Source organism: Harmonia axyridis, chromosome X, assembly GCF_914767665.1.
Source record: "Harmonia axyridis chromosome X, icHarAxyr1.1, whole genome shotgun sequence".
NCBI lineage: Eukaryota > Metazoa > Arthropoda > Insecta > Coleoptera > Coccinellidae > Harmonia > Harmonia axyridis.
In genome coordinates, this window is record NC_059508.1 from 35487930 (window position 1) to 35495429 (window position 7500).

At 42.4% G+C, this 7500-nt stretch overlaps 2 non-coding genes across 2 annotated transcripts in view; one reads left to right on the forward strand and one right to left on the reverse strand.

The window, feature by feature from the left end:
- Positions 1-350, reverse strand: part of LOC123687536 — a 1906-nt gene extending 1556 nt beyond the window's left edge. Inside the window, exon 1 of the ribosomal RNA XR_006749256.1 lies at positions 1-350. This exon is cut by the window's left edge and continues 1556 nt beyond it. This is a non-coding gene — a ribosomal RNA (small subunit ribosomal RNA).
- A 3635-nt stretch (positions 351-3985) lies between these two features.
- On the forward strand, positions 3986-4104 carry LOC123688321. Its single transcript, XR_006749850.1, has one exon. It is a non-coding gene; the product is annotated as a 5S ribosomal RNA (ribosomal RNA).
- Positions 4105-7500: the final 3396 nt, after the last annotated feature.

Below are 7500 nucleotides of genomic sequence, written 5' to 3' on the forward strand. Positions count from 1 at the left end.
CTACCATCGACAGTTGATAAGGCAGACATTTGAAAGATGCGTCGCCGGTACGAGACCATGCGATCAGCTTAAAGTTATTCAGAGTCACCAAATTGTACGATGACGAGCGAACCCGCCACCTATTGGTTTTGATCTAATAAAAGCGCTCCTTCCGTTCCCGGTCGGAGCTCTATTTGCATGTATTAGCTCTAGAATTACCACAGTTATCCAAGTAAATGTGGGTACGATCTAAGGAACCATAACTGATTTAATGAGCCTTTCGCGGTTTCACCTTAATTTGGCTTGTACTGAGACATGCATGGCTTAATCTTTGAGACAAGCATATGACTACTGGCAGGATCAACCAGGGAACTGCGTGCTTATACGATCGGTCCACGAGATTGCCGGTATGGCCAAACCCGTTCGCCTCTCGTCATGTGGCACTAGCCATGTCGATTGACTTCGACTAGCGCCGCACATCAGTAAGTGCAAGTCCTCGACGAAACGACGTAACAGCCCCCAGTCAGCATGAGACTCAAGCTATATATACATCATCATCATCTCGGACAAAACACCGATCAAAAATGAGAAAGTTTCTAGAAACAATCCCTCGCCAAGGCGTCCATATATAATACGAACCCCCGGCTATCAACTAATTTCTTATACACATTCCATCTCGACCCTTCGCTATACATGTGAATATAACGACACGGTGATTCGAGATTCAACAATATTTGTCGCTCGGAACGAATTGAGTGGTTGCAAATTTTTTGTGAACATAACCCGCAACGGGCAGAGGATCACGATTTTAAGGTTGGTCGCTTAAAGGCCATTCGACTACAAAGAGACGAAGCGGACCGCGACCTCGCTGCATGAGGTTGACGAAAGCGACCCAAGATGCGAAAGCCGAAACCAACACACCTTGCCAGTACCCAAACGCCGAGGTCGGATTCGGGTCTACCACTTACCAACTGAATATCATCCTAAAAAGAACTCCAAACAGTCTAGGACAGGACCCATTCTCCACCCCTTCTATATATGTCAGGAGAACCCCGGATTCCCCTCCAGACACGATTTAGCAAACTTTTCCCGATCGATCCGACCCACCGAGGCCGTTTCGACCGTTCGCCGCGCCTACTAGAGCTGATTTCTTCGGACTCCGATCAGAAAATCCGCCGATGCATGTCGTTAACACCTAGTCCGCCTCGTCCGATCGATCGAGGCCGTTTCGACCGTTCGCCGCGCCTACTAGAGCTGATTTCTTCGGACTCCGATCAGAAAATCCGCCGATGCATGTCGTTAACACCTAGTCCGCCTCGTCCGATCGATCTAGGCCGTCTCGAACCACCCATCGCGCATCGAAAGTCGCATCTCTCGAACTCCGATCCGGAAATCGGCCGATGCATCACGTTAACTATTTCTTATATATCTAATATAATATACATGGAGACGGTAAGAATTCTTTTAATCGAAGATATACATATACTTCTCATCAATATCCAAAAGCTTATCGAAAAATAAATTACTCAACTTTTACGTGAAGAATCGTTCACCCAAACCTTATCCCCTATATATGTCAGGAGAACCCAAGGTTCCCCTCCAGACACGATTTAGCAAACTTTTCCCGATCGATCCGACCCACCGAGGCCGTCTCGACCGTCCGCTGCGCCTACTAGGGCCGATTTCTTCGGACTCCGATCAGAAAATATACCGATGCATGTCGTTAACACCTAGTCCGCCTCGTCCGATCTATCTAAACAGTCTCGACGCACCCAACACTCTTTCAAAGTCGGATTACTCGGACTCAATCTGAAAATGGACCGATGCATGACGTCAACACTTAGCCCGCCTCGTCTGATCTATCTAAGCCATCTCGACCCACCCAACACGCCTTCCAAGTCGGATCACTCGGACTTCGATCTGAAAATCTCCGGACTCATTTTTATGAATATCCCCAGTCAGTAAGAACGTTATTTCGCCAATATATACCAACAATAAACCATATTCCAATAGCTGAACCAAAAATATAATTCCCGATCCAAACGTTCTGCATCGCCCAACGCGACCACCTTCCCTATATATGTCAGGAGAGCACAGGGTTCCCCTCCAGACAACACTTACGCTCTATCCCCGACTCTCGGTCGATCGATAGGCCAGGTCAGCGGTGTCTGTTTCGGCCGAAGCTCGGACTTTGGTCAAAATGTTCCGATACAAAATTTGAACCAAGATAGATACAGATATGATTCCTTCTTAAATATACGTTGATTATCGAACAGAATATGGTAAATATTTTGCGATGACCGAGGATTTCATGAATTTTTTTTTTTTTTCGAAAAAATTTTCTATTATCGGAATTTCCTCAAATTTCATTTGGTTGCCTCCTAATGCTTATTAAAAATGATAACCAACAATCAGAATCATTATTTATCATTTATTTCAATTTTTATAATGAAAAACGTTCACGTCCTTTCGCGCCTCTCGATCGTCGTTTACGTGATGCATCGGTCAGCCCTAGTTTACGTGGTGCATCGGTAAGATCGAGTTCACGTTCTGCATCGGTCTGCCCGAGTTTACGTGGTGCATCGGTAAGATCGAGATTACGTGGTGCATCGGTAAGATCGAGTTCACGTTCTGCATCGGTCTGCCTGAGTTTACGTGGTGCATCGGTATGATCGAGTTTACGTTCTGCATCGGTGTGATCTAGTTTACGTTGTGCATCGGTAAGATCGAGATTACGTGAAGCATCGGTATGATCGAGTTTACGTTCTGCATCGGTCTGGACTCTGAGATATATTTTCGACGTGAAAATGTTCCGATACAACTTTTGAACCAGGATAGTTAGAGAGATGATTTTTTCTGGGATGTACGTTGATTGGGGAATGGATTGTGGAAAATAACTTGCCATGACCGAGGTGTTCTCGAATTTTTTTTTTTTTTCGAAAAATATTTTCTGATTTTGGATTTCACTCAAATTTGATTTCGTTGCCTTCTAATGTGTTCTAAAAGAGTAAATCAGTAATCAGAATCGAAAAATATTTTTCGGATTTTTTTTTTTTTGAAAAAAAATTTTCTGATTTTGGAATTTCCTCAAATTTGATTTGGTTGCCTTCTAATGTGTTTTTAAAGCGTAAATCAGTAATCAGAATCAATATTCATTGTCGACTTTAATTTTTATAAGGAAAAATGTTCACGTCCTTAAACGCCTCCCCATCATTAGCCCGAGTCCAAGTCGATGTCAGTCCCGAGCGGACGGTGTCAGATACTACCTATCGCCCCGGTCTGGACTTGGCGAGGTATTTCGACGTGAAATGTTCCGATACAACTTTTGAACCAGGATAGTTAGAGAGATGATTTCTTCTATGTTGTACGTTGATTGTGGAATGGATTGTGGGAAATAACTTGCCATGACCCAGGTGTTCTTGAATTTTTTTTTTTTTCGAAAAAAATTTTCTGATCTTGAAATTTCCTCAAATCTGATTGCGTTGCCTTCTAATGTGTTCTAAAAGAGTAAATCAGTAATCAGAATCAATATTCATTGTCGACTTTAATTTTTATAAGGAAAAATGTTCACGTCCTTAAACGCCTCTCCATCGTTACCCCGACTCCAAGACGATGTTAGACCGGAGCGGACGGTGTCAAATGCGACCGATCTCCCCGGTCTGGACTTAGCGAGATATTCCGACGTGAAATGTTCCGATACAAAAATTTAACTGTGATAGTTAGAGAGATGGTTCCTTTTGTGATGTACGTTGATTGTGTAATAGAATATGGAAATAAACTTGAGATGACCGAGGTCTTCTGGGATTTTTTTTTTTTTTCGAAAAATATTTTTCGATTTCGGAAATCCCTCAAATTTCATTGAGATATGTCCTAATGTGTTCTTAAAACTTAAATCAACAATCAGAATTAATATCCAAAAGTTATTTCATTTTTTATAAGGAAAAACGTTCACGTCCTTTCCGCTCCCAAAAAGTGAGATATCATAGAAAATATCGCTATATTTGTTGTTTACGGCCATACCACGCTGAAATTGCCAGTTCTCGTCAGAACACTGAAGCCAAGCAGCGTCGGGCGCGGTTAGTACTTGGATGGGTGACCGCTTGGGAACACCGCGTGCTGTAAGCTTTTTTTTTACGTTCTGCATCGGTCTGCCGAGATAACGTGGTGCATCGGTATGATCGAGTTTACGTTCTGCATCGGTAAGATCGAGATTACGTGATGCATCGGTAAGATTGAGATTACGTGGTGCATCGGTAAGATCGAGTTTACGTGGTGCATCGGTAAGATCCAATTCACGTTCTGCATCGGTAAGATCCAGTTCACGTGGTGCATCGGTAAGATCGAGATTACGTGGTGCATCGGTAAGATCGAGTTTACGTGGTGCATCGGTAAGATCCAATTCACGTTCTGCATCGGTAAGATCCAGTTCACGTGGTGCATCGGTAAGATCGAGATTACGTGGTGCATCGGTAAGATCGAGTTTACGTGGTGCATCGGTAAGATCCAATTCACGTTCTGCATCGGTAAGATCCAGTTCACGTGGTGCATCGGTAAGATTGAGATTACGTGGTGCATCGGTAAGATCGAGTTTACGTGGTGCATCGGTAAGATCCAATTCACGTTCTGCATCGGTAAGATCCAGTTCACGTGGTGCATCGGTAAGATCGAGATTACGTGGTGCATCGGTAAGATCGAGTTTACGTGGTGCATCGGTAAGATCCAATTCACGTTCTGCATCGGTAAGATCCAGTTCACGTGGTGCATCGGTAAGATTGAGATTACGTGGTGCATCGGTAAGATCCAGTTCACGTGGTGCATCGGTAAGATGGAGATTACGTGGTGCATCGGTAAGATCGAGATTACGTGGTGCATCGGTAAGATCTACTTTACGTTCTGCATCGGTCTGCCCTTGTTTACGTGGTGCATCGGTAAGATCGAGATTACGTGAAGCATCGGTATGATCGAGTTTACGTTCTGCATCGGTCTGCCCGATATTACGTGGTGCATCGGTCTGCCCTAGTTTACGTGGTGCATCGGTTTGGACTTAGAGATATATTTTCGACGTGAAAATGTTCCGATACAACTTTTGAACCAGGATAGTTAGAGAGATGATTTTTTCTGGGATGTACGTGGATCGGGGAATGGATTGTGGGAAATAACTTGCCATGACCGAGGTGTCCTCGAATTTTTTTTTTTTTCGAAAAAAATTTTCTGATTGTGGAATTTTCTCAAATTTGATTTGGTTGCCTCCTAATGTGTTCTAAAAGAGTAAATCAGTAATCGGAATCGAAAAATATTTTTCGGATTTTTTTTTTTTTCGAAAAAAATTTTCTGATCGTGGAATTTCCTCAAATTCGATTTGGTTGCCTTCTAATGTGTTTTTAAAGCGTAAATCAGTAATCAGAATCAATATTCATTGTCGACTTTAATTTTTATAAGGAAAAATGTTCACGTCCTTAAACGCCTCCCCATCATCAGCCCGAGTCCAAGTCGATGTCAGTCCCGAGCGGACGGTGTCAGATACTACCTATCGCCGAGGTCTGGACTTGGCGAGATATTACGACGTGAAATGTTCCGATACAACTTTTGAACCAGGATAGTTAGAGAGATGATTTCTTCTATGTTGTACGTTGATTGTGGAATGAAATACGGAAAATAACTCGCCATGACCGAGGTGATTACGATTTTTTTTTTTTTTCGAAAAAAATTTTCTGATCGTGGAATTTTCTCAAATTTGATTTGGTTGCCTCCTTATATGTTCTAGTAGCGATAATCAACAATCAGAATCAAAATCCATGGTCGGGTTTGATTTTTATAAGGAAAAATGTTCACGTCCTTTTTTACAACCCCGACTCATTGACGATGTTAGAACCGAGCCGGCGGTGTCAGATACGACCGATCGCCCCGGTCCCGATCGTCATTTACGTTGTGCATCGGTCTGCCCGAGATTACGTGGTGCATCGGTATGATCGAGTTTACGTGGTGCATCGGTAAGATCCAATTCACGTTCTGCATCGGTAAGATCCAATTCACGTTCTGCATCGGTAAGATCCAGTTCACGTGGTGCATCGGTAAGATGGAGATTACGTGGTGCATCGGTAAGATCGAGATTACGTGGTGCATCGGTAAGATCTACTTTACGTTCTGCATCGGTCTGCCCTTGTTTACGTGGTGCATCGGTAAGATCGAGATTACGTGAAGCATCGGTATGATCGAGTTTACGTTCTGCATCGGTCTGCCCGATATTACGTGGTGCATCGGTCTGCCCTAGTTTACGTGGTGCATCGGTTTGGACTTAGAGATATATTTTCGACGTGAAAATGTTCCGATACAACTTTTGAACCAGGATAGTTAGAGAGATGATTTTTTCTGGGATGTACGTGGATCGGGGAATGGATTGTGGGAAATAACTTGCCATGACCGAGGTGTCCTCGAATTTTTTTTTTTTTCGAAAAAAATTTTCTGATTGTGGAATTTTCTCAAATTTGATTTGGTTGCCTCCTAATGTGTTCTAAAAGAGTAAATCAGTAATCGGAATCGAAAAATATTTTTCGGATTTTTTTTTTTTTCGAAAAAAATTTTCTGATCGTGGAATTTCCTCAAATTCGATTTGGTTGCCTTCTAATGTGTTTTTAAAGCGTAAATCAGTAATCAGAATCAATATTCATTGTCGACTTTAATTTTTATAAGGAAAAATGTTCACGTCCTTAAACGCCTCCCCATCATCAGCCCGAGTCCAAGTCGATGTCAGTCCCGAGCGGACGGTGTCAGATACTACCTATCGCCGAGGTCTGGACTTGGCGAGATATTACGACGTGAAATGTTCCGATACAACTTTTGAACCAGGATAGTTAGAGAGATGATTTCTTCTATGTTGTACGTTGATTGTGGAATGAAATACGGAAAATAACTCGCCATGACCGAGGTGATTACGATTTTTTTTTTTTTTCGAAAAAAATTTTCTGATCGTGGAATTTTCTCAAATTTGATTTGGTTGCCTCCTTATATGTTCTAGTAGCGATAATCAACAATCAGAATCAAAATCCATGGTCGGGTTTGATTTTTATAAGGAAAAATGTTCACGTCCTTTTTTACAACCCCGACTCATTGACGATGTTAGAACCGAGCCGGCGGTGTCAGATACGACCGATCGCCCCGGTCCCGATCGTCATTTACGTTGTGCATCGGTCTGCCCGAGATTACGTGGTGCATCGGTCTGGACTTAGAGATATATTTTCGACGTGAAAATGTTCCGATACAACTTTTGAACTAGGATAGTTAGAGAGATGATTTTTTCTGGGATGTACGTTGATTGGGGAATGGATTGTGGGAAATAACTTGCCATGACCGAGGTGTTCTCGAATTTTTTTTTTTTTTTCGAAAAAAATTTTCTGATTGTGGAATTTTCTCAAATTTGATTTGGTTGCCTCCTAATGTGTTCTAATAGCGATAATCAACAATCAGAATCAAAATCCATGGTCGGGTTTGATTTTTATAAGGAATAATGTTCACGTCCTTTTT